At 38.4% G+C, this 24,580-nt stretch overlaps 1 protein-coding gene across 2 annotated transcripts in view; it reads left to right on the plus strand.

The window, feature by feature from the left end:
• The window catches only part of LOC111153967 (calcium responsive transcription factor), a 104,883-nt gene that overhangs the window by 68,489 nt on the left and 11,814 nt on the right, over nt 1-24,580 (plus strand). For both annotated transcript variants that reach the window (XR_002641054.1, XR_002641061.1), the window contains 2 exons: nt 8,865-9,003; nt 19,538-19,696. The gene's annotated coding sequence lies outside the window, so the exon portion shown is untranslated. The remainder of the gene's footprint in view (nt 1-8,864; nt 9,004-19,537; nt 19,697-24,580) is intronic.

Consider the following 24,580-nt stretch of genomic DNA (forward strand, 5'->3'; position numbering starts at 1 on the left):
AGAGGGAGGGAGAAGCAGGCTCCCCACTGAGCAAGGACTGCAATGCAGGGCTCAATTCCAGGACCCTGGGATCGTGACCTGAGCTGAAGGCAGATACTCAACCTACCTACTAAGCCACCCAGGCTTCCTGGTAATGCAGTCTTTGAACCTTACTCTTCCTTTCAAATTTCTTTTGGCTCTTCTAAGTTCTTTGTTTTTCCATGTGAATTTTAGAATCTCCTTCTCAATTTCTTTTTTTTTAAATGCCTGATGGGATTTTGACTGGGGTAATGTAGAATATATAGATCAATTTGGGGATTATTGAAATCTTAATATTGATACTTAATTTTTTCCTTGGCAATATCTCAGAGTTTTCAGTGTATAGGTCTCACATACCTTTTGTCAGATTTATCACTGATAACTATTTTTTTTTTAAGATTTTATTTATTTAGTTGACAGATCACAAGTAGGCTGAGAGGCAGGCAGACAGAGAGAGGGGAGGAAGCAGGCTCCCTGCTGAGCAGAGAGCTTGATGTGGGGCTCGATCCCAGGATCCTGAGATCATGACCTGAGCCAAAGGCAGAGGCTTTAACCGACTGAGCCCACCCAGGCGCCCCTCACTAAGAACTTCTAAAGACGTTTTTTCATTTCAATTTCTTATTTTTGCATAATATGAAATACAATTGATATGCTTTATGGGTCTTTTATTTTGCAACCTTCTTAAACTCACTTATTCTCATAGATTTTTCGTATACTCTATTAGATTTTTTTATGTAGACAATTATGCTGTTTTACATCTTCTTTTCCAATCTGGATGCTTTATATTTCTTTTTCAAAGCTGTTACACTGACTAGAATCTAAAGTACAGCTTTGATTAGAACTAGAGTAGACCTTGCCTTGTTTCTGATCTTAGGGGGAAAGCATTTAGTCTTTCACTTTTATGAGGTTAACCATAATTTTAGAATATGTCTTACCAAATTGAATGAGAGTCATCCTGTTTTAGCGTGCTGAGAATTTTTGTTAGGAATGGATATTTGATTTTGTCAGGTGCTTTTTCTGCATATGTTGAGATGATCATTTGGTTTTTCCTTTTTTTAGTCTCACAGTATGATAAAAGACTTTGACTGAATTTCAAAGGGTAAAACAGCCTTGCATCCTTACATTCCTGGAATAAATCATACTTGTTCATCAAGATGCATTATCCTGTTTTATACATTGTTGGGTTTCAGTTGCATTTAATGTCACTATTGATATGGTTGTGTTTGAGTCTTCCCTTCCATCTTGTTATTTGTTCCATCTATACTTTGCTACCTTTTCTTTTTCTGCCTTTTGGTGCAATTGCCCTTTTTTAATGATTCAGCTTTACCTCCTTTATTGACTTATTAGCTGTAACTCTTGTTATTTTAATGATTGCTTTAACGTTTATACTGTACTATACCAGTCTACCTTCAAATACTATTCCATCATTTCACATATAGTATAAGAATTTTACAATAATATACTTAAGTTTTCCACTTCTTTGTGCTATTGGGGTCACATATTTTATTTCTATGTATCTAACTTCACAATACATTGTTACTATTTATACTTTAAATAATCAGGTATCTTGTATATATTATTTTTATATATTTTCCTGCTTTTTTGCATTCCTGGTAACTTTTGATTGGATGTCAGACATAACTTCTGCCTTGTTGGGTGCTGGATATTTTTGTATTCCTATTACTATTCTTGAGTTTTGTTCTAGGACACAGTTAACTTTCTTGGAAACAGTTTGTGCCTTTAATGTCTTGCTTTCAAGCTTTGTAGTGTTAATATTGTCTCATTATTGAAGCAAATCCCTTCTGAGTACTCTACACTGCTTTTGAATTAATGAGGTTTTTCTACTCTGGCTGGTGGGAATAGGCTCTCTTCTGGACCCTACGAGCCTCAGAGGGTTATTCTCCTTCTAGTCTCAAGTAATTTCCTTATACTCATGCACTGATCATTAAATACTCTGTTGAATGTTAGAGAGTGCTCTTTTGCAGAGCTCTGGAGTTTTCTGTGTAGCTCTCTTCTCCAGTACTTTATCCTACAACTCTAGTTGCTTTGGCCTTCCTTGATTCCAAGTTTCATGTCCTCCCTCTGAGAGGCTCTGCCTAGTTTTCCACTCTGTGTGCCACAGCCTGGAAACCCTTCAGACAGCAGTCTGGGATGGCATAAGCCTCATCTAATTTGTTTTCCATCTCTCAGGGATCACTGTCCTCTCTTGCATAATGTCCAGTGTTTTGAGAATCATTGTTTCATATATTTTATCGAGTTTTATAGTTGTTTCAGGCAGAAGGGTGAATCTGATCACTTGTACTCCATCTTGACTAGGTATGGAGTTTCTCCAGACAGTGTTAATATCATGTCCCATTTGGGTTTCTGCAAGCAGTTGAATTGGGAGATGACATAGAGGTTGTAAGGGAAGCATAAGGATAGATCATGAGATGGAGTAAGGTACCACAAATCTGGGTGAGACAAGTAGGTATCATGGTGGGATTTAGGGTATAGGATTGGTCCAGAGTAATTCTCCAGAACAGCCTGACTGTAGGGACCGCCTTCGATAGTATAGTTTCCAGTCCCCACTGCCATGGTTCCACCAATCATAATGACTCAGCCATCTGTGTACCTGACAGAGTTAGACCATGCAGGATATCAAAATGAATGATTTAAAATTTGCTTTAAAGGAACTTACTGTCTATTACAGGCAATATATAACTTTATACAAGATAGAAAATGGTAAATTTGATAATAGGAATATGGATAAAATCATATAAGAATTAAGAAGAAGGGGCACCTGGGTAGCTCAGTGGGTTAAGCCTCTGCCTTCGGCTCAGGTCATGATCTCAGGGTCCTAGGATGGAGCCCACGTCGGGCTCTCTGCTCAGGGAGGAGCCTGCTTCTCCCTCTCTCTCTGCCTGCTGCTCTGCCTGTATGTGATATCTCTCTCTCTGTCAAATAAATAAATAAAATCTTTAAATTAAAAAAAAAAAAAGAAGAAGAAGATGACATTACTTACAAGGAAGAGAACTGACAGTAAGCACCAGGCATTGTACTTGGTGCTTTGTACTGTTTGGTTAAAGCACTTGGCATTTTGCCTGGCAAAAAGTAAGTCATTCCTTATTTTTATAGCTAGGATCGGTGCTCTGAAGTTGGACAGTTAGATTTGAATACCACTTCCTCTTAATTAGCTTTGTAACTTGGTCAAATTACTTAAACTTTCAGTTCTTCATATTTTTCTTTCTTCTGAAAGAATAATAGTAGCTACCTAACTGTTATGAGGATTTAATTAATTTTTTTGAAATCTTGGAATCTGTAACATACCAGTCAATATATGTTCATTTTTATAATTAATATTAATAATAAAATTTTAAGTCCTGAAAGGTAAACGTGATCCTTATTTATTTTTTTTAAGTAAGCTGTACATCCAGTGTGGAGCCCAACATGGGGCTTGAATTCCTGACCCTGAGATCAAGACCTGAGCTGAAATCAAGAGTTGGATGCTCAACCAGCTGACCCACCCAGGCACCCCATCTGTATTTTCAAGATGATGTATCTGTTAGAGAGCGTCTATGGCTGCTTGCAACAGAGACATGATTATGGTGGCTTAACAAAATAAAGAGGTCTAACATTTTTTATGAAACCAATTCTGAAGGCAGTCTCACCAGGGCTGGTATGGTGGTTCCCTGTGCCCACCAGGAACCGAGCCTCCCTTAATCTTTTCACATAACCATGTCTAACATGTGGCTATCATCTATGTATTTGTTGCTTTTTTGTCCATGATGGTTGCTCCGCTTGCAGCACTGATGAGAGTTCAGACTGTAAAAATGGAATGGGCAAAAGGCCTATGCTGGGAGAATGAGCCAAAGGTCTTTTTTAGGAGACCCATCAGCAACTTCCACTTTTATCGGATTAGTTAGAAGAGTTATATATATATATTTTTTAAAGATTTTATTTATTTATTTGTCAGAGAGAGAGAGGGAGAGAGAGCAAGCACAGGCAGACAGAATGGCAGGCAGAGGCAGAGGGAGAAGCAGGCTCCCTGATGAGCAAGGAGCCCGATGTGGGACTCGATCCCAGGACGCTGGGATCATGACCTGAGCCGAAGGCAGCTGCTTAACCAACTGAGCCACCCAGGCGTCCCGAAGAGTTATATATTTTGAGAGATTAAGAGTCACTTATGGTTTGTCTCCCTCCCAAACCCATCTTGTTTCATTTATTCTTCTCCTATCCCCTTAGCCCCCCATGTTGCATCTCCACTTCCTTATATCAGGGAGATCATATGATAGTTGTCTTTCTCCGATTGACTTATTTCTCTAAACATGATACCCTCTAGTTCCATCCACGTCGTCGCAAATGGCAAGATTTCATTTCTTTTGATGGCTGTATAGTATTCCATTGTGTATATATACCACATCTTCTTTATCCATTCATCTGTTGATGGACATCTAGGTTCTTTCCATAGTTTGGCTATTGTAGACATTGCTGCTATAAACATTCGGGTGCACGTGCCCCTTCGGATCACTATATTTGTATCTTTAGGGTAAATACCCAGTAGTGCAATTGCTGGGTCATAGGGTAGCTCTCTTTTCAACATTTTGAGGAACCTCCATGTTGTTTTCCAGAGTGGTTGCACCAGCTTGCATTCCCATCAACAGTGTAGGAGGGTTCCCCTTTCTCCACATCCTCGCCAGCATCTGTCATTTCCCGACTTGTTAATTTTAGCCATTCTGACTGGTGTGAGGAGGTATCTCATTGTGGTTTTGATTTGTATTTCCCTGATGCCGAGTGATGTGGAGCACTTTTTCATGTGTCTGTTGGCCATTTGGATGTCTTCTTTAAAGAAATGTCTGTTCATGTCTTCTGCCCATTTCTTGATTGGATTATTTGTTCTTTGGGTGTTGAGTTTGCTAAGTTCTTTATAGATTTTGGACACTAGCCCTTTATCTGATATGTCGTTTGCAAATATCTTCTCCCATTCTGTCAGTGGTCTTTTGGTTTTGTTAACTGTTTCCTTTGCTGTGCAAAAGCTTTTGAGCTTGATGAAATCCCAATAGTTCATTTTTGCCCTTGCTTCCCTTGCCTTTGGCGATGTTCCTAGGAAGATGTTGCTGCAGCTGAGGTCGAAGAGGTTGCTGCCTGTGTTCTCCTCAAGCATTTTGATGGACATTGGGGAGGGTATGTGCTATGGTGAGTGCTGTGAAGTGTGTAAACCTGGCGATTCACAGACCTGTACCCCTGGGGATAAAAATATATGTTTATAAAAAATTAAAAAAAATAAGAAGAGTTATATAACCATCCCACTTATAAGGGCTGCTAGGAAACGTAGTTCTTTTGAAATCTGGATACCACCCCAAGAAAAATTGCATTTTAGTAAGACAGAATTCATTGACTAACATTTAGGCCACTAATGATGTCTCTCACAAATGGGAGAACTGAAATTCAGAAATTCAATTGTTTGAGGTTGTTAAACAACTACAAAGTGATAAAGTTAATATTGGTAGCAAGGTCTGTCCAGTACCATTCCACATTCCTTTTGCCACACGGTCCAGCAAACAAGTGATCTTTTCATTATAGGATCTTTAAGTCGGATCTTTCATGACATGGACATGAGATTAAAATGCAGATATATAGAATTCAAGGAGCAAGTAGAGGGAATTATATGGCTCTTTGGGGGATACAAGCACAACGTTCATTTTGATGAGAGTTTTAGGAGTTAATGAAGGAAAGGAGTTGGGGAAAAGACTGGAAAGGTGAGAGAAAGCTTAAATGGTAGAAATTCTAGAAGGCCAGACAAAGAATTTTATATTTTGCTTAGTATGTGTTACATTTAAAGTCTTATTGAAATGATCCATTAAAGGGGCCCATTGAATCAAAAACCTTTTCTAGGGGCGCCTCGGTGGCTTGGTCAGTTGGGCATCTGCCTTTGGCTCAGGTCGTGATCCCTGGGTCCTGGGTTTGAGCCCCACAGCCCCGTATTTGCTCTGCTCAGCCAGGAGCCTGCTTCTCCACCCCCCAACCCCCGCCTGCCGCTCTCCCTGCTTATGTACACCCTCTCTCTCTTTCTCTCTGTCAAATAAATAAAATCTTTAAAAATAAGAGCACTTTCCTAAAATTTGGATGAAACTTAAAATTTCGCAAAAACTATTAAATGAAAAACTTAAAATGGACCAAATGGAAGTGCCAGAGTAATTTTTTGATTACCATAATAAAATTGTATAACAAATTTCTGGCCTTGACTATTGTATCTATAATTGCTTTATAGAAACTGTTGGGTTTTTACATTTATGTTCTACAAAGACACTCAAAAATCTTAAAAATGGACATTCATTCATTCTGCAAAGCAGACATATTTCCTGCCCTTTTGGAGTTTACATTCCAGTAAAGGGAGAAAGATAATAAACAGTAATAAGTATATCTAAACATAAGTACATTGTATATGTTTATATGTAAGTATATGTACTTAAATGTATTATTGTATGTATACTATATGCTTATACTTTAGGTTGACAAGTGATAGAGCATAAATATGGAACAGAGAAAAACGTACAGAGTTAGTATGGTAAGAGCTGCAATTTTTAAATAGGGCAGCCAGAATGGGCCTCATTGAGAAGTACATGCAAGCAAATTCTTAAAGACAATTAAGAGGGTCATGCAGATCCCATGCAGAGCAGTGCAAATAAGAGGGAACTGCAGGATCGGGCAGTATCTGCTGTGCCTGAAGGTCAGCAACAAGGCTAGTGTGTTTGGAGTGGAGTGAGCAAGTAAGAGAGTACTGGGAAATGAGGTCAGAGAGATAATAGGTCATGTATGGTCTTATAATCCATCATAAAGATTTTGGCTTTTACTCTGAGCAGAAATGGAAAGCTGTTGCCAAATTTTGAGCAGAATGACAACATAATATGACACCCTTTAAGAGCATAATTTTGGGGATGCCTGGGTGGCTCAGTTGGTTGAGCATCCGCTTTTTGATTTTGGCTCAGGTTGTGATCTCAGAGTCATGAGATCAAGCCTTGCATGGGCCTCCATGCTCAGAGTGTAGTCTGCTCAAGATTTTCATTCTCCTTCTACCTCTATTCCTCCCCGCACTCTTTCTCTTCCTCTCTCTCTCTCAAATAAGTAAATAAATAAATAAATTTGTCCATTATATTAAGAACAAACTTCATAGTTTATCTGTTTCTCCCTACTCGATTAAAACTGCATGGGCAAGGATCTTTGTCTTTTTTTGGTTCGTTGATATATGACAGTGGCAGATGCTTAGAAAATATTTTTGAATGAACATCCAGCTTTTAGAGTGTCCTTATAAAAAAATAAATGGGGGGGGGCGCCTGGGTGGCTCAGTGGGTTAAGCCTCTGCTTTCGGCTCAGGTCACGATCCCAGGGTCCTAGGATCGAGTCCCGCGTTGGCCTCTCTGCTCACAGGGAGCCTGCTTTCCCCCTTCTCTCTCTGCCTGCCTCTCTGCCTACTTGTGATCTCTGTCTGTCAAATAAATAAATAAAATCTTTAAAAAATAAATAAATGGGAACAACCTAAAGAGAGTAGGGAAAGTTGTTGTGGAAGCTGCTGAAGAAATATTTTTGAGTAGGAGAAAGGGGATCTAGTCCCTAAGGAAAGGGCTTAACTTTAGATAGTCCCATGAATACCTTATCTATGGATAGAGGACAAAGCAGACTGTAATGGGTAGAGATGCTGGTAGGTGACTACAAGAGAGAGTCTGGAAATTCTCTTGATTGCTTCAATTTTCTGTGAAATAAGAAGCAAAGCCCTTAGGTAGCTGTGAAGATGGGTGTGTGGGGGAAGCATGTTGAGGAGAAAAGCTAGTATGAGAGTAATGAGGCAAGGGAAGTATAATATTAATGGGTTTACTTGACTAAAGGTTCATTTAAGGTTCATGTTCATAAATTGAAAATCAGATTAGTCAACTTGTTTGTGTGCTTTTGTCCAATCATGATCAGCAGTGGCTGAGTATTTATTGAGAACCAGACACTGTGTTACCTGCTGGCTATATGAAAGGTTAGCAAAACCTAATCCTAGCCCTATAGGGACTCACAATGTAGTGGCAGGCAGGTTGTTTTGTTTTGTTTTGTTTTTAAGATTTATTTATTTTAGAGAGCACAGGTGCAGGAGGAGGGGCAGAGGGAGAGGGAGGGAATCTCAAGCCGACTCCCTTCTGAGCTGGGAACCTTACCTAGGGCTGGATCTCACTACCCGGAGATCATGACCTGAGCCAAAATCAAGAGCCAGCCGCTTAACCAGTTGAGCCACCTAGGCACCCCGTGGCAGACAGTTTTTTCATCAACTAGTCATAAAATGGTGTGATAAGTACTTTTAATTCAAACAAAGGAAAAAGCATTGTAAATCAAAGAAGTTCCAGCCTAGTGGACAATTCGGGTTATGGAGGGAATAACAGATTGTCTAAGAAGGCGAAAGTTTATGAAAGAATCACTTCTAAACTCTGACCTCCCACTGTCCAATCAAAAAGGTATTATGTATAAACTTTGTGTCTGTCCAATCAGATCCTCTGCCTTGCAACTCATCTTAAAATAGATCCCAGAGGGATGCCTGGGTGGCTCAGTGGGTTAAAGCCTCTGCCTTCAGCTCAGGTCATGATCTCAGGGTCCTGGGATGGAGCCCCACATCGGGCTCTCTGCTCGGCAGGGAGCCTGCTTCCTCCTGTCTCTCTCTGTCTGCTTCTCTGCCTACTTCTGATCTCTGTCAAATAAATAAATAAAATTAAAAAAAAATAGATCCCAGAACTCATAAATATTGCACCTCTAACTTCCCCTGTGAGATACTAAGACTATCCAGAGAGTATTCTCCCTTACTGCAATAAGCAAAAACCTCAGTTTTGCTTTATCAACAGGTTATTTTGGAGGTATTTTAAAGGAGCCAGCATTTGACGGTCTTGAAGGTCTAATCAAAACTGGTCACCTTGGAAACAGCATGCTTTTCTGAGGCGTTTTGAGCCTCCTGCACAGGGTCTCTCCTATGGCAGTGGTGAGGTAAGTTCATGTGGGTTTGAGCTCTGATTTCTAATTTTTTAATCAAATACTCCAGATGCTAAGTTTAGGTTTTTTTGTTTGTTTAGTTTGAGAGTGGTATCTCGGAATAAACTCTTTAAAAATCCGATTGATTGATCAGAAAAACTTTTATTTGGTAGAAATCTGCATTATTACTGTCAGCACTACTGTTTGTCCTTGTTATTTCTTCGTTGTGGATCTATGAGAGGAAGTTCATACAGACGAAGATGGGTGTACACTTGCGGGTTCAGAAGGTTTCTCTTCATACTGCCATCCTTTGGGAAAACTGTCTCAAGTCATTGATGAAAGTTTTATGAGAATTTTGCCCACTCTTTTTTGTTTTGTCCATGAAAGCCTGATTCTCTTTAGGGGGGCGTCCCCAAGATTCAAGGCTCACATTTGGCTAAGTGTTGTCAGACTCATGGGTTTATCTTTAGTTTGGTTCTGTAGCCATTCTGGACTGGACTCCTGCATCTTAAATGTATTTATGCTAGAATCAAAATGTGTCTTGTTTGCTTTCTAAATGATAAAAAGAATTATTTGGAATTATAATTGGTTTGTAATTACATATACATATATATATAATTACATATAGTTATATAATTATAATTGGTTATAATCGGGGGAACTTTTTATATGAACAAAACTGTTCATTTGGGGAGATACTTTGAAGCAAAAAGAAAGCAATATCCCAAACATACAGTTGTCTACATTTTAAGGCAAGAGGAAAATTCCAAAATATATTGAAGGGATTATGAAATTGCCTCCTTAAAAGATTCTTTGGCAAAGGCAAGAGAAAATTTGAAAATTGTAAAACTGTCTTTTCTAAATCCTTTCAAATCACAATTTGAACATGATGTCCTTTATTCTTCTATTCTACTTCCTTGTCCCATGTTCCTCCATTTCCCTCTGTTCTCTCTTTCTGACTTTTTTTTCCTTCCCTTCAAAATGCCCCTAAAGAGAGAGTTTTACTACTCTAAAAGAGAAAGATCACTTTAATATAAGAAATACCCCTCTCATTTTTATACTTAAGGTATTAACAATTATTGGCATTTTTATCATATAAAATCAAATTATCAAGGGGCCTAAATTACAGTCATTACAGTTGTAATGGCTGATTCTCCTCCCTCAACCTCTTTTGTGTGCATCTATGTTAAAATAGGTTTTCCTGCATCTTTCCCCTCGCTTTAATTAAGCAGAGATAATTAGTCTTTTACAATGATAATTTTATATTTGATTAAAGCTGACCACTCTCGTTTTTAATTTCTATTCCTCTTCTTTTCCCTCCCTAGGGAAACATTAAAGATTAATTGATGAAAACAATTATTCTCTCATTATGTGTTCAGTCCAGGAATGTCTAGTAAGGAATTTCTAAAATAGAAGAATCGTTAAACTGTGTTGTGCTTCTTTTTCTTCAAAATTGCTTTTAAGAGATATTTCTGGTTAAAACTACAGGAAAAGAGACACTTGGGTGGCTCTGTCACTTGAACATCGACTCTTAATTTTGGCTCAGGTCATGATCTTAGGGTCATGAGGTAGAACCCTATACGGGGCTCCATGTTTAGCACAGAGTCTGCTTGTCTCCCTCTCTTTACTCCTCCCCATGCTCGCTCATCCTCTCTCTCTCTCTGTGTGTCTCTTGCTCAAATAAATAAATGAAGTCTTTAAAAACTGCAAGAAACGAAGAAAAAAACCTCCAAGATGAAGGGCTTTGAGGCAGGATTTAAAAGAGTTTTTATAATTTCATCTATGAATACAAAGTTTGTATGTCATGCAGAAAATGTTCATAAGATATTCCTGATAGAGGGGGCGCCTGGGTGGCTCAGTGGGTTAAAGCCTCTGCCTTCGGCTCGGGTCATGATCCCAGGGTCCTGGAATTGAGCCCTGACTTGGGGCTCCCTGCTCGGGAGAGTCTGCTTCTCCATCTGCCTCTGCCCCCTCCCTTGCTTGTGCTCTCTTTCTCTCTCAAATAAACAAATAAAAAAAACAACTTCATATTTAACTAAAATGGTAATTTCTAGTTCCTTAGCTAACTTAAAGACCTTAAACAAAGGTTAAACTGAGTTAATTGATACATAATCTTTGAATACTTGGACAAACTTTAAAGAAAAAAAATGAGTGACATTGGTCACTGAACAGTTTTATTTTACTGCTATTCTTATATGTTTAAAAATAGCTATAGGGGCGCCTGGGTGGCTCAGTGGGTTAAGCCTCTGGCTTCAGCTCAGGTCATCATCTCAGGGTCCTGGGATCGAGCCCCGCATCAGGCTCTCTTCTCAGCAGGGAGCCTGCTTCCCCCTCTCTCTCTGCCTGCTGCTCTGCTTACTTGTGATCTCTCTCTCTGTCAAATAAATAAATAAAATCTTTAAAAAAATAAAATAAAAATAGATATAGATTGGGACTCCTGGCTGGCTTAGTTGGTAGAGCGTTTGACTCTTGATCTCAGGTTTGCAAGTTTAAGCCCCACGTTGGGCCTGGAGCTTACTTTAAAAAAAATAAAAACAGATACAGATACACAGGATGTGAAAATAATTTTGGAATTTATTTATTTATTTATTTTTTAAAGTAAGCTCCATACCCAGCGTGGAGCCCAGGTTGGGGCTTGAACTCATGACTCTGAGATCAAGACCTGAGCTGAGATCAAGAATCAGCCTGGTGGTGGGTATTAAGGAGGACACGTATTGCATGGAGCACTGGGTGTGGTGCATAAACAATGAATCTTGGAACACTGAAAAAAAAAATAAAATTACAAAAAAAAAAATAGATACACTAGCAGGAAAAAAAAATCAGACACTTAACCAACTAAGCCACCCAGGCATCCCTGGATTTTGTTATATACATAATCTCCTTAAAATTTATAAAGACAATATGACAAAGATGCTCATTAGAAAAAGAACTAAGCAATTCTTATTTTCTGTCTTCTAGTTTTGTCTAGGAAGAAATAAAAGTTGGTCATCTAGGTTAAATGGAGCAAGTAAGACTACATTCTGTATAATTACAGAGAGATAGGACTATGTATGCAAAACCATGTGTATGGTTTGTTTCTCAAAGAAATTGTTGTACTTACTATGATACTTTGATAGAAGGCTGAAGTGGCCTTCTAAAAGCAGAGCTTCAGTGTTAACTCAGAGGCAGCATTCTGAAAGGACTGATGCCATCCTTGAAGATGTAATATATGCCTTATTCCAGAGAACTCTGTATGTTGCTGTGTTCCTGACAGGAAGAATACATGAGTCCAGCCACCAAGTAGCCCCGATGACATTCCCAGTGACACACTGAGAGATTTTATTCTTCCCATCCCTTGTAGGGATGGAGGTCCTGATCCCCAAAGGGAGCATACTCTTGCCAGGGCGAGCACAAAGTTTTTGTTCAACTATAAGATAAGGCTGCTGTTAGTGCACTTTGACATCCCTGTGTCTGGTCACCAACAGGAAAGAAGAGGCATCAGCATTGTGGCAGGGGTGATCAACCCAGTTCAGCGGGAGGACATAGGCAGGGGGACTGCAGGTGGAACCCAGATGATTCATTTGGACACCTTTTTGTATTTCCATGCCCCGCTGTAACTGAATGGATGCATGCAGCAGTGTCAGCATAAGAACAATAGCTCAGTCCCCTCAGGGGACTGCTAAGATTCCCGATTTGAGTCCTACTGATGTGAGAAACAAAGGCAAAAGAAAAATTAAATATCCCATTGACAAATCCTTGAAATAGGCCAAGTGACATTCCTCTAGGAATTCAGCTGCCTCAATGTTAATATTTTGCTATGGGGAAAAGATAATGTTAGCCTGACCCCCAGGATCCTATAAGTCTAGTTTAACATTCAAAAATTCCTTTGGAAACTTCCTTTATCTCTAGATCCCAAGATACATGTTGGCAGTCAGATATACATCTAAAGGGTCTCATGACTAAGGTTTTATCAGACAGTAATAGATGACCTTTTCCTAGCAATAGCCCCCTCAGTGTCCTGGAAACCTTGTTTCCAATATTGCTTAGAGCCTTACACTATCCCTAACCCCCTCCCAACTTGAAAGTATATAATCACCACTCCTCATGACCCCAGTGCCGCTTTTTCTGTGCATGGGTCCTGTCCCTATGCTTTCATAAAACCACCTTTTTCACCAAAGATGTCTCAAGAATTCTTTCTTGGCCAATGGCCCTGAACCTTAACATCTTTCCTAGATCAGTCCCACCAGTAAGCCCCTAAGACCTGGTGAGGTAATAGCTGAGGGTCAGTTAGAATAAATCCTGGAAGTGGGGGAGCATGAATACCAGTTGTGACTCCAGAGATCAACTATAGTGTCAGAGGTTCCTTCTGAGTTTCCCCTCGGGAAGATGGACCCAGAAGAACCATGGAACGCTGGCCCTCTGACCTGTGGGAAGAGAGAAGTCTGTTCAGCACAAGAGGTAGGCCATGACAGCTGTGAAAATGAGCTGCTGCAGACAGAGTAATTGGCAAATGGTCCCAGCCACTATGCTCTGGATCTACCACAGTGCTTGTGCAGAAGATGTGCTTCTTGCAGGCTGCTCCCAGACGGTGGCTGAGACGGCAAAAGTACGAAGATGGTCCCATTTCTGTGAGAAGGAGGACTCTCTGACTTGAGGTTTCCCCATCAGCCTTGCAGACTTTACTCAATACTAATGAGGCCCTTGCATTGAAGAACTGAAGTTATACTCCCCGCGTCCCAAGCCTCATAAATATTTTACGTTTGCCCTTCTTCTCAGAGACACCGCTAAGACCTGTCAAGGTAGTATTCTCCTTACGCAATAAGCAAAATACTTAGTTTTTCTTTATCAACAGGTTATTGTAGTGGTATTTTTAGGCAGGTAGCATTCAACAGATGAGAAGGAACCATCATTCAAAATTAGAGAGAAGAGCTTCACAGGTAGGCGGAATAGTAAATGCGAAGGCCTTGAGGTGGAAAAGGGGTATTAAAGGACAGAAAGGCCAGTGTGGTTTTAGCTTAGAAGCAATAGAGAAGGTGGTATGGGATGAGGTCAGAAAAGTACAGAAGGCCTTGGAGTCCATGGTAATTGTACTATCAGTATCATTCTGAGTAAAGCAAAACCCATTAGAGGGTTTTTAATGGAGGAGTGATTTACCTGGGTTTATATGTTGTAGAAGAATGTGTTATGAAGGGACATGAATGAAAACGGGGCCAGCAATTCAATTATTGGAATAGTGCAGGTGAGACCTTAGGTGATTTAGATCTAGAGTGATAGTGATATAGGAAGCAAAGAGAAATGGACAAATTCAGAATATATTTTAGAGGTAAAATCATCAGGACTTGCTGACTGGTTGGTGGTTGGGGAGGACACGCGGGGATGTGTGTGAAGGAAGGGAAGGAATGAAGAATGACTCCAGCCAGGGTTTTACCCTTGAGCAACTGTGTGAATGGTAGTGCATTTTACTGAGTTGAGGAAAACTGAGGGGATGAATAGATTGAGATGAGAAAAGCAAGAGCCCTTTTTTGAACCTGTCTGGTTTTGACTTACAAATTGAAATATTAAGTAGGCACTTAGAGTTATAAGTCTAGAGGTCAGGATTGGAGATAAACATTGTTGTGATTGGTCAACATACGGATGGTAATAAGAAACTAGAGAACGGAGACACCACCTGAGGAAAAAAATGCAGATAAAGAAGAGGATTGCCCAGGATCTAGCCCTGAGGCCTTACAGCATTCAGGTTAGCTGGAGCAGGAAATACATGTAAGATATTAAAAGGAACACCAAAAATACTTTAAACTGGTAAATTGAGTCCACTTTGGAACCTGTGAGGAAACATTGGGGCAGAAAGTATCTCAGATTACATTAGTTGCTAATTAAAGCAATCTGTTCTATCCCTTAGTTAACAAATACGTATTCAGTGTATACAATGTATTATAACAGAGGTGTCCAAGAGACATTACAACATAATGTGGTAAGTCCAGTCTGAACGGCCCTTAATAAATCATGTTTATATATAACACTCCCCTACAAGTGAGGCATATCAGATTTTTAGACTTGATTATAAAAATATTTCAGAAAAGTCTGTCTGTCTGCTTTGTAGTCTTTAATTTTATTTATTTTTATTTATTTTTTAACATCTTAATTTAATTTTATTTTTTCAGTGTTCCAAGATTCACAGTAGTCTTTTTTTAAAGATTTTTTTTTTTTTTTTTTTTTTTCAGAGAGAGAGATAACAAATAGGGGGAGAGGGGGGGAGGGGGGGGGGGGGGGGGGAAGCAGACTCCCCACCAAGCGGAGAGCCGGATGTGGGGCTCGATCCCAGGACCCTGGGATCATGACCTGAGCTGAAGGCAGAGGATTTAACCCACTGAGCCACCCAGGCGCCCCACTGTAGTCTTTTTTTTAAAGGATTTTATTTATTTATGAGACAGAGAATGGTTGCACAAGGGGGGAGGGGCAAAAGGAGAGGGAGAAGCAGGCTCCCCACTGACCCCAAGATCATGACCATGACCAGAGCATAAGGCAGACCTCAAACCAACTGAGCCATCCAGGTGCCCCTGTTTTCTAGTCTTTTTAAAACTACCTTAAACTCTCAATTTTTATCTTTCTTATACATTATTCAATTTTTAATTTAATAAACATTAAACTTTTTAACTTATTTTGCTTTTGCCTAAAATATGTTTAGGTGGCAGTAATAAATTCTGCCTTTAAAAAAGATGATTAGAATTATATAAATATATTAACTATCTTAAGAAGACACTTCTCAGTTCAGGCTGGATTAAAATGTGAAAATACATTTTAATGCTTTGATATTCTTCTAGAAGAGTTTAACCAAATGATATAGGAAAAAAAATAACAACTAGCTTGTAGTAGCTATAAAAATACAATTTGTGGCTTTCAAAACAGACTTCTGTATCAGTTGCGTAATAGTGATTATTTATTCATGGAGTCTTTTTATTTCCATGGAAACACTGAGATCATTTTAATTTTTAATTACACTAGAGTTTACAGTTCCATAGACTTTAACTCTGTAGTAGCAAGTATAGAAGCTAGAGCTTTACCCATTTCCACTTTAAAAAATATGAAGGAGGAAGAGAGGGTTTTAAATGACGATGAAGTTCATTTAGTTACAACCTTTAGCTGCATAATTTCTCCTAAACATGCCCTGCAATTTTTTGTCCAATTCTTCATTTTTTTTCTACACCCTTTGGCTAGAAGTGTTTTCACAGGAAATGACTGCAGTGTGAAACTCAGCAATGGGTGCTGTTAAGTAGTTTGTGAGATTTCTAAAGTTGTGAAGTAGTAGAAACAGAAGACTAGCTCTGCCACTTAAGTTAGCTGAATTATCTTAGGGTAATTACTTCATTTCCCTGGCCCATGATTTCTTCCTCTGCAACCTGAAGACTGAGGCTGAATGATAGAATTCAATGATTCTCTGAAATAGCTTGACTATGTGGTGCCCAGGACTTGTGGCAACTATCAACATGGGCCTTACAAATATGGTCATAGTATTTCTCATGACAGGAGTATTTGTCAACAGGGACTGGATGCAGAACAGTAATAAAAAGCTATTAAACGGAACAGTTTGTTCACTAAGTGGATCTAATGACGATTTTATAGATAGGAAATCTTTTTTTTAACCCCCTTTTTGTATCATTGCATTTCCTGATACATAAGTTTTACAGGTTTGGTTCCTGTTTGATCAAGGTAATTTTCAGAGTGCAAACGATGTTGTTGTTGCAGTCGTTCTAATTTATTACTAGTTGTTGTTACTCTCTTACTGTGCCTAATCTATAAATTAAAATTTATCATAGGTACATGTAGGAAAAACATAGTTTGTTTGGGTTTAGTATTGTCCATGGTTTCAGGCATCCATTGAGGGTCTTGGAACATTTCTCCCATGGATAAGAGAGGACTACAGTAATTTGTCTTCTTTAAACATAATTTGGATCATATACAGTTATAAATCCTGCTTTTTGAAAAAAATGAACACTATATTGTATTGAAGGTTTCTTCAAAATTGTTTTTAATTGATGCGTAATATTGCATAGCATGTTTTTCACATCCATTTTATTCATCCCCAGATTGTTGAACATTTAGATATTTTCAATATTTTTAATGCCAAATATTTTTTGTATAAAAGTCATTTTTTGCATCTCTGACTACGTTTTTGGTTTGGATTCCTACACATAAAATAACTGTTCAAACAGCATAAGCATTTTTACTCCTGTTAATATTATCAAATTTTTTTCCATTAATGTTATACTGTTTGTCTATTCAAAGTAGTTTTTGTTTGTGCATTAAATCACATCCTCGGGGCACCTGGGTGGCTCAGTGGGTTAAAGTTAATGCCTTCGGCTCGGGTCATGATCCCAGGCTTCTGCGATCGAGCCCCACATTGAGCCCCGCATCGTGCTCTCTGCTCGGTGGGGAGCCTCCTTCCTCCTCTCTATCTGCCTGCCTTTCTGCCTACTTGTGATCTCTGTCTGTCAAATAAATGGACAAAATCTTAAAAAAAAAAAAAATCACATTCTCATGAGAATTAAATATAATTTAAAGACTTTCTAATTTGAAAAACCTTTTGTTCAAATTAACATTTTTATTAGGTGTTTTCATATATATATTTTTATGTGAAATACAGTCTTTTCAATAGCCCATTTTTACACTTGATCTTAGCCAGAAGGCTAAGAAGTGATTAGCCAAAAGGCTAAGAGAAGTGATTCACTAGTCCATTTTTATATTGCAGTTCAGCTAAAAAAATAAATTTCTATTGGCCTTTATTTTTTTTTTAAAGATTTTATTTATTTATTTGACAGAGGGAGAGAGATCACAAGCAGGCAGAGAAGCAGGCAGAGAGAGGGGGGAAGCAGGTTCCCTGCCGAGCAGAGAACCCGACGTGGGGCTCGATCCCAGGACTCTGGGATCATGACCTGAGCCGAAGGCAGAGGCTTAACCCACTGAGCCACCCAGGCGCCCCAGCCTTTATTTTCTTTTTTAAATGTGAAAAAAGAAACATTTTTTTGTTTATTTCTTTTTCATTTTTAAATATTTTTTTGAGATCTTTGAGTCATTTGATTTTTTAAGATCAATGAAAAATATTTAGGGAAAAGCAGTAGAAAGAGATGGGGAAAGTTAACTCTTAGGATAGAGTGTAAATCAGTGGAAAAACAGCCCAATGTGAATCCTGTGTTATGTAATGTTCGTAAATTCTATCTTTCTCTCTGCAGTCCTTTGTTTATTTTTTAAAAACATGTTTATGGGATCATTGTTTTTCTCTTGTTACTCGAGCAGATCTCTGGTTCTAAAAGATTAAAATACGGAAATATGCATAGGAAATTACTTCCTCGCTGACACATTTCCTTATAGATAACCATTATCCACAGCATTTTAGAGTATAGTATTCCTATTCTTATTCTATTGATATGTATAGATCTCCATATTCTTTAAATGTGTGTATATAAATATACATGAACATATATGTAAAAGTAAATGGATCATATAATACCTACTGTTCAGAATCTTAAGTTTCCTTACCTACTAGTATATCTTCAAGAGCTTCCTTTTTCTCCCTACAATGTAAGAAGCATCCTTTCCTGCATTATATACACGACACATGATTGTAATAAAAAATTTGATTAAGATACGAAAGATGTTTTTTAAAATAATAAAAATAACCTGAAATCAGTCCAGAGATAACCACCATTAATATTTTGGCAACCTTTCTTTCATGCATCTCTTAATATATCATATGTAATTAGTGTTTTTTTCTGACACCAGCTGGTATACTGCAGTTCAGTTCTGGCTTCAGCCACCCGAAGTTAACACACAAACTGAAAGGCATGGTTTCCAACAAGACTGCCCCTGCTTCAGACACCAGTCAAAAATAGGGTCCCCAGGCCACCTGCATGTCCAGCTGCCAGCAAATCTGGGACAATCCCATGACCTCTGAAGATTTGATAATTTGCTGGAATGACTCAGAACTATATTTAACAATTACAGTTTATTAGAAGGATATAAGACAGAAACAGCCTAATTAAGAGAGATTTAAGGTGAGGTCTGGGAGAGTCCTGAATGCAGAGGTTCCCATACCTTTTCCTCATGGAATCAGGTCACTCCACCCTCCCGTGATACCAGTGTGCACACCAACCAGGAAGGACCACCAAGCTTCATTCATAACTGGTACTTTTTTTTTTTTTTTAAGATTATGTATTTATTTATTTATTTATTTATTTATTTGACAGACAGAGATCACAAGTAGGCAGGGAGGCAGGCAGAGAGAGAGGAGGAAGCAGGCTCTCCATGGATCAGAGAGCCCGACACGGGGCTCGATCCCAGCACGCTGGGATCATGACCGGAGCTGAAGGCAGAGGTTTTAACTCACTGAGCCACCCAGGCGCCCGCATAACTGGTACTTTTATTGGAGTTTCATTACATAGATATAATTGATTAAATAATTGGCCTGTGATGGAACTCATTCTCTAGCTGCCTCCTTTTCCCAGACGTCAGGAGGTTGGGTTGATATCATATGATTCAAAGTCCCAACCTTATAATCGCATGGTTGGTCTTTCAGGTATGACCAGCCATCCTGAACTATCGAAGCTATCTAGAGCCCACCATGATTAACCTCATTTGCATAAAGATGTGATCCAAAGGGCTCATGAGTAACAGGCATTCCTTTTACTTGGGAAATTCTGGGAACTTAGTTCACTCCCACGAACCAAAGACAGAGGTGAGTTAAATTCTTTATTATACAGAAATGTCATATATAGTTTGTTTTTTATTGTAGATGCCTGTTTTTGTCTCTGATTTCTTACTGTGTCTGTATATTAGTTCTATCTCATTTTTTCTCCAAGGCTATGGTGTGAAACATAACATGTTTTATATATTAAATGTCTTAACTCTGTCTATAAATAGTTCTTTTTCCCTTTTTCTAGTTTGCCCTTTAATTTGGTAATTAAAATGCTTAGTCCTGTGCTTAGTTCTTCTCCTTTAGACAACAAATAAATATTTATCTAAAATTTCTTACAGCTTTTAAGTCTTCTTTTCCCCCCTTTTTTTGAACTTATTTTGGTGCGGAGTACAGGTAAAGTTTAAATAGAGGTTTTTTTTTTTGTTTTTTTTTTTTTTTTTAAGTAACTGATTGTCCCAACACAATAAAATGAACTTTCATTTTTCAGATTTACCCTTGCAAGGAGTGGGTGAGTTGTAAGGAATTTGGGGTTTGATATGTTATGAGGAAGGTATTATTATCCCCATTTTTTAGATGAATACACTGAGATTCAAAGTGGTTAAATAATTTTCCCCCATTTATCTGGAAAGGGCAGAATTGTCTATCTGAATCTAAAGCCTAAAAAGCACATTTATTAAATACATTTTTTTAAAGGGGCATTTAAAAATTGCCAACATTGGAGTCACACATCAGTACCAGATGACTTAGTGGGTACCTAAGATTATAAAATAATTTGTTCTGATATGATGATTGAAAATTAAGCAAAACACAGGTGAAAATCTAGTCATGACAGTAGAAAATTAAATTAAGCATAAGTGTAGGATATCCAAACACGAAATAATTTCCCACTGTGTTGATCAGTTTAAATTAGTACTCTACTTACTACTGAATCATACAGAAATGACTAAAAATGTTCACCAAATTTTGGGAGTATGCTTATAATCATCTGGAAAGTTTTGTGATGCACATATATATATATATATATATTTTTTTTTTTTTTAATTTATTTAACAGAGATCACAAGCAGGCAGAGAGGCAGGCAGAGAGAGAGGGGGAAGCAGGCTCCCAGGTGAGCAGAGAGGCCGATGCGGGGCTCGATCCCAGGACCCTGGGATCATGACCCGAGCCGAAGGCAGAGGCTTTAACCCACTGAGCCACCCAGGCACCCAATTGTGATCACATATTAAGAAAATTCATGTTAAGAAGTCCAAAGGGGCATATTAAGGAGATAGAAATCTTCCTGAGCAGCTCAAATTCAGAGACTCCTGCATTATAGAGGACTATTCAAAGACACATGCTGTACATTAAGACAGAAATTGAGGGGCGTTTGGGTGGCTTTGGCTCAGGTCATGGTCCTGGGGTCTTGGGATCCAGTCCTGCATCAGGCTCCCTGCTTGGCAGGAAGCCTGCTCTTCCCGCTCTTGCTCTGTCAAATAAATAAATAAAATCTTGAAAAAAAAAAGTGATTAAGTCTCAAATGGAAGATCATAAGAGATGTTGATTTGTGATCAAGTGACTTCACAAAAGCAATTCCTTGTATTTTAAGGTGAACAGGAGAGACTCATTTGTTTAAAGATGATAATGATGGGTACTGAATTTCAGGAGGGCCCACTAGTTGATAAAAACAATTTAGTGGGAAAGTATCACTTTTTTTCTCTTCTCCTGTCTGTAATAGGGCACATTGAGAAACATTTATACTTAAAAACTAGAATGTTAAACTGAAAAGAAAGAGCAAAATAATTCAGATCACCACAGATGAATCAAGTAGTTAAAATTTCATAGATACAAAGCAAGTGGAGAAGATGCTATTTTGTGAAATATGGCATCAGCGTTCACTATATTTATATAGTAATACATTTACTTTTTTTTTTAAAGTAGGCTCCATGCCCACAGTAGGACTTAAATTTAGGACTGAGATCAAGAGTCTCATGCTCTATGGACTGAGCCAGCCAGGCACCCCATAATATATTTACTATTAAATATACTACCGAATACATTATGAAAATTGGCTACCATTGCATGAATTATAAAAATCTGCTCTAGACTCTGACTTCCTACGTTACTCTTACCTTTAGATACTATTATATTTGGTTAATACTTTATAGTAATAATAATAGATACAACAATAAATATAACCTTCCCCAAGTTATACAGCATTCAGATTATCAGTAATGGTGAATCATAAAGCCATTGCTTATTTTGTTTGAGTAGGCAGGCAGTTAGGTTCTAGCAGGAGGTCTAGAAGCCACCAAAAGAGAAGTCAGGGCCAGCTATCTGGAAAGTCAGAGCCTGTCCTAGCAGCTCTCCACAAGAAGCCAGAGCCAACAAGACAGATCCAAGATGGCAGGGGCATGGCAGGAAACCCCTGACCAACTAAGGAGGAAAAGGCTCCAAATCCTGCTTCTAAGAGATCCTTGCCCTGAGTAATGAATATGCCACCCCCTAGTTCATAGCTGCTACTAAAAGATAAAAACCCAAACCCAAGAGTCAAAGCTCCCATACTTGCTCTTTCTTTTTCATGCTCACTCTCACTCTCTATCTTATTTTAATTCCAGTTTAGTTAGCATACAAGTTTATATTCTTTTCAGGTGTAAAATGTAGTGATTCAACAATTTCATACATTACTCAGTGCTTATCATGATAAGGGTATCTTTAAATCCTCTTCACCTATATTACCCATCCCCCTACCTCGGTCTCCTCTGATAACCACCATTTTCTTCTCTACAGTTAACAGTCTGTTTCTTATTTTGTCTCTTTCTCTTTTCCCATCTTTGATTGATTTGTTTCTTAAATTTCACATGAGTGAAATCATACGGTATTTGTCTTTCTCTGATTGACTTGTTTTGCATAGTATTATACTCTTTAGCTCCATCCATGTTGTTGCAAATGGCAAGATTTCATTCTTTTTGATGATTAATATTTCATTACACACACACACACACTCACGCGTGCACTCACGCGTGCACACACACACACACACACACACACTACACTTCTTTTTCCATTAATCTCTTGATAGACATCTGGGCTCTTTCCATATCTTGGCTATTGTAGACATTGCTGCTATAAATATCAGGGTGCATATATCCCTTCGAATCAGCATTTTTGTATTCTTTGGGTAAATACCTAGTAGTGTGATTGCTGGATCATAGGATAGTTCTATTTTTAACTTTTTAAGGAATCTCTATACTGTTCTCCAGAGTGGCTGCACCAGTTTGTGTTCCCATCAATAGTGCAAGAGGGTTTCCCTTTCTCTGTATCCTTGCCAACACCTGTTGTTTCTTGTGTTGTTGATTTTATCCCTTCTTACAGGTGTGAATTGATACCTCATTGTAGTTTTGATTTGCATTTTCCTGAAAATGAGTTAGGTTGAGCCTCTCTTCATGTGTCTTTTGGCCATTTGTATATCTTCTTTGGAGAAATGTCTGTTCATGCCTCCTACCCATTTTTAGTCGGGTTTTTGTTTTTTTAGGTGTTGAGTTACATAAGTTCTTTATATATTTTGAACACTAACTCTTTTTTTTTTTTAAGATTTTATTTATTTATTTGACAGAGAGAGATCACAAGTAGACAGAGAGGCAGGCAGAGAGAGAGAGGGAAGCAGGCTCCCTGCTGAGCAGAGAGCCCTATGCGGGACTCGATCCCAGGACCCTGAGATCATGACCTGAGCTGAAGGCAGCGGCTTAACCCACTGAGCCACCCAGGCGCCCGAACCCTAACTCTTTATTGGATATGTAATTTGCTAATATCCTCTCCCATTCTGTAGGTTGCCTTTTCATTTTGTTGACTGTTTCCTTTGCTGTGCAAAAGGAAGCTCTTTATCTTTATATAGTCACAACAGTTTTGTTTTGTTTTGTTTTGTTTGCTTTTGTTTCCGTTGTCTCAGGAGGCAGACATAGAAAGATGTTGCTATGATTGATGTCAGAGAAATTATTGCCTTTGCTCTCTCTTCTAGGATTTTTATGGTTTCAGGTCTCACATTTAGGTCATCAGTCATTTTGAGTTTATTTTTGTCTACGATGTAAGAAGGTGGTCGTGTTTCTTTTGCATGTAGCTGTCCAGTTTTTCCAACACCCTTTGTTGAAGAGATTATCTTTTCCTCATTGGATATCCTTGCCTACTTTGTCAAAGATTAGTTGTGGGTTTATTTCTGGGTTTTCTATTCTGTTCCATTAATCTATGTGCCTATTTGTGTGCCTGCCAGTACCATACTGTTTGATCACTACAGCTTTGTAATATAACTTGAAATCCGGAATTGTGATGCTTCGAGCTTTGGTTTTCTTTTTCAAAATTGCTTTGGCTATTCAGGGTCTTTTGTGGTTCCATACAAATTTTAGGATTGTTTGTTCTAGTTCTGTAAGAAGTGCTGTTGGTATTTTGATAGGAATACTTTAAATCTGTAGATTGCCTTGGGTAGTAATGACATTTTAACAGTATTTTTTCTTCCAATCCATGAGTATGGATTGTCTTTCCATTTCTTTGTGTTATCCTCAATTTCTTTCATCAGTGCTTTATAGTTTTCAGAGTACAGGTTTTTCACCTCTTTGGTTAGGTTTGTACCTAGGTATCTTATTATTTTTAGTGCAATTATAAATGGGATTGTTTTCTTAATTTCTCTTTCTGCTGCTTCATTATTGGTATATAGAAATGTGACATATTTCTCTACATTGATTTTGTATCTTGCAGTTTTACTGAAGTCATGTATCAGTTCTGGTAGTTCTTTTAGTGGAGTCTTTTTTTTTTTTTAGATTTTTTTATTTATTTATTTGACAGACAGAAATCAGAAGTAGGCAGAGAGGCAGGCAGAGAGAGAGGAGGAAGCAGTCTCTCCGCTGAGCAGAGAGTCTGATGCGGGGCTCGATCCCAGGACCCTGGGATCATGAC

The sequence above is a fragment of the Enhydra lutris genome, unplaced genomic scaffold (genome assembly GCF_002288905.1).
Source record: "Enhydra lutris kenyoni isolate GAN:26980312 unplaced genomic scaffold, ASM228890v2 scaffoldscaffold1, whole genome shotgun sequence".
NCBI classification, from domain to species: Eukaryota; Metazoa; Chordata; class Mammalia; order Carnivora; family Mustelidae; genus Enhydra; species Enhydra lutris.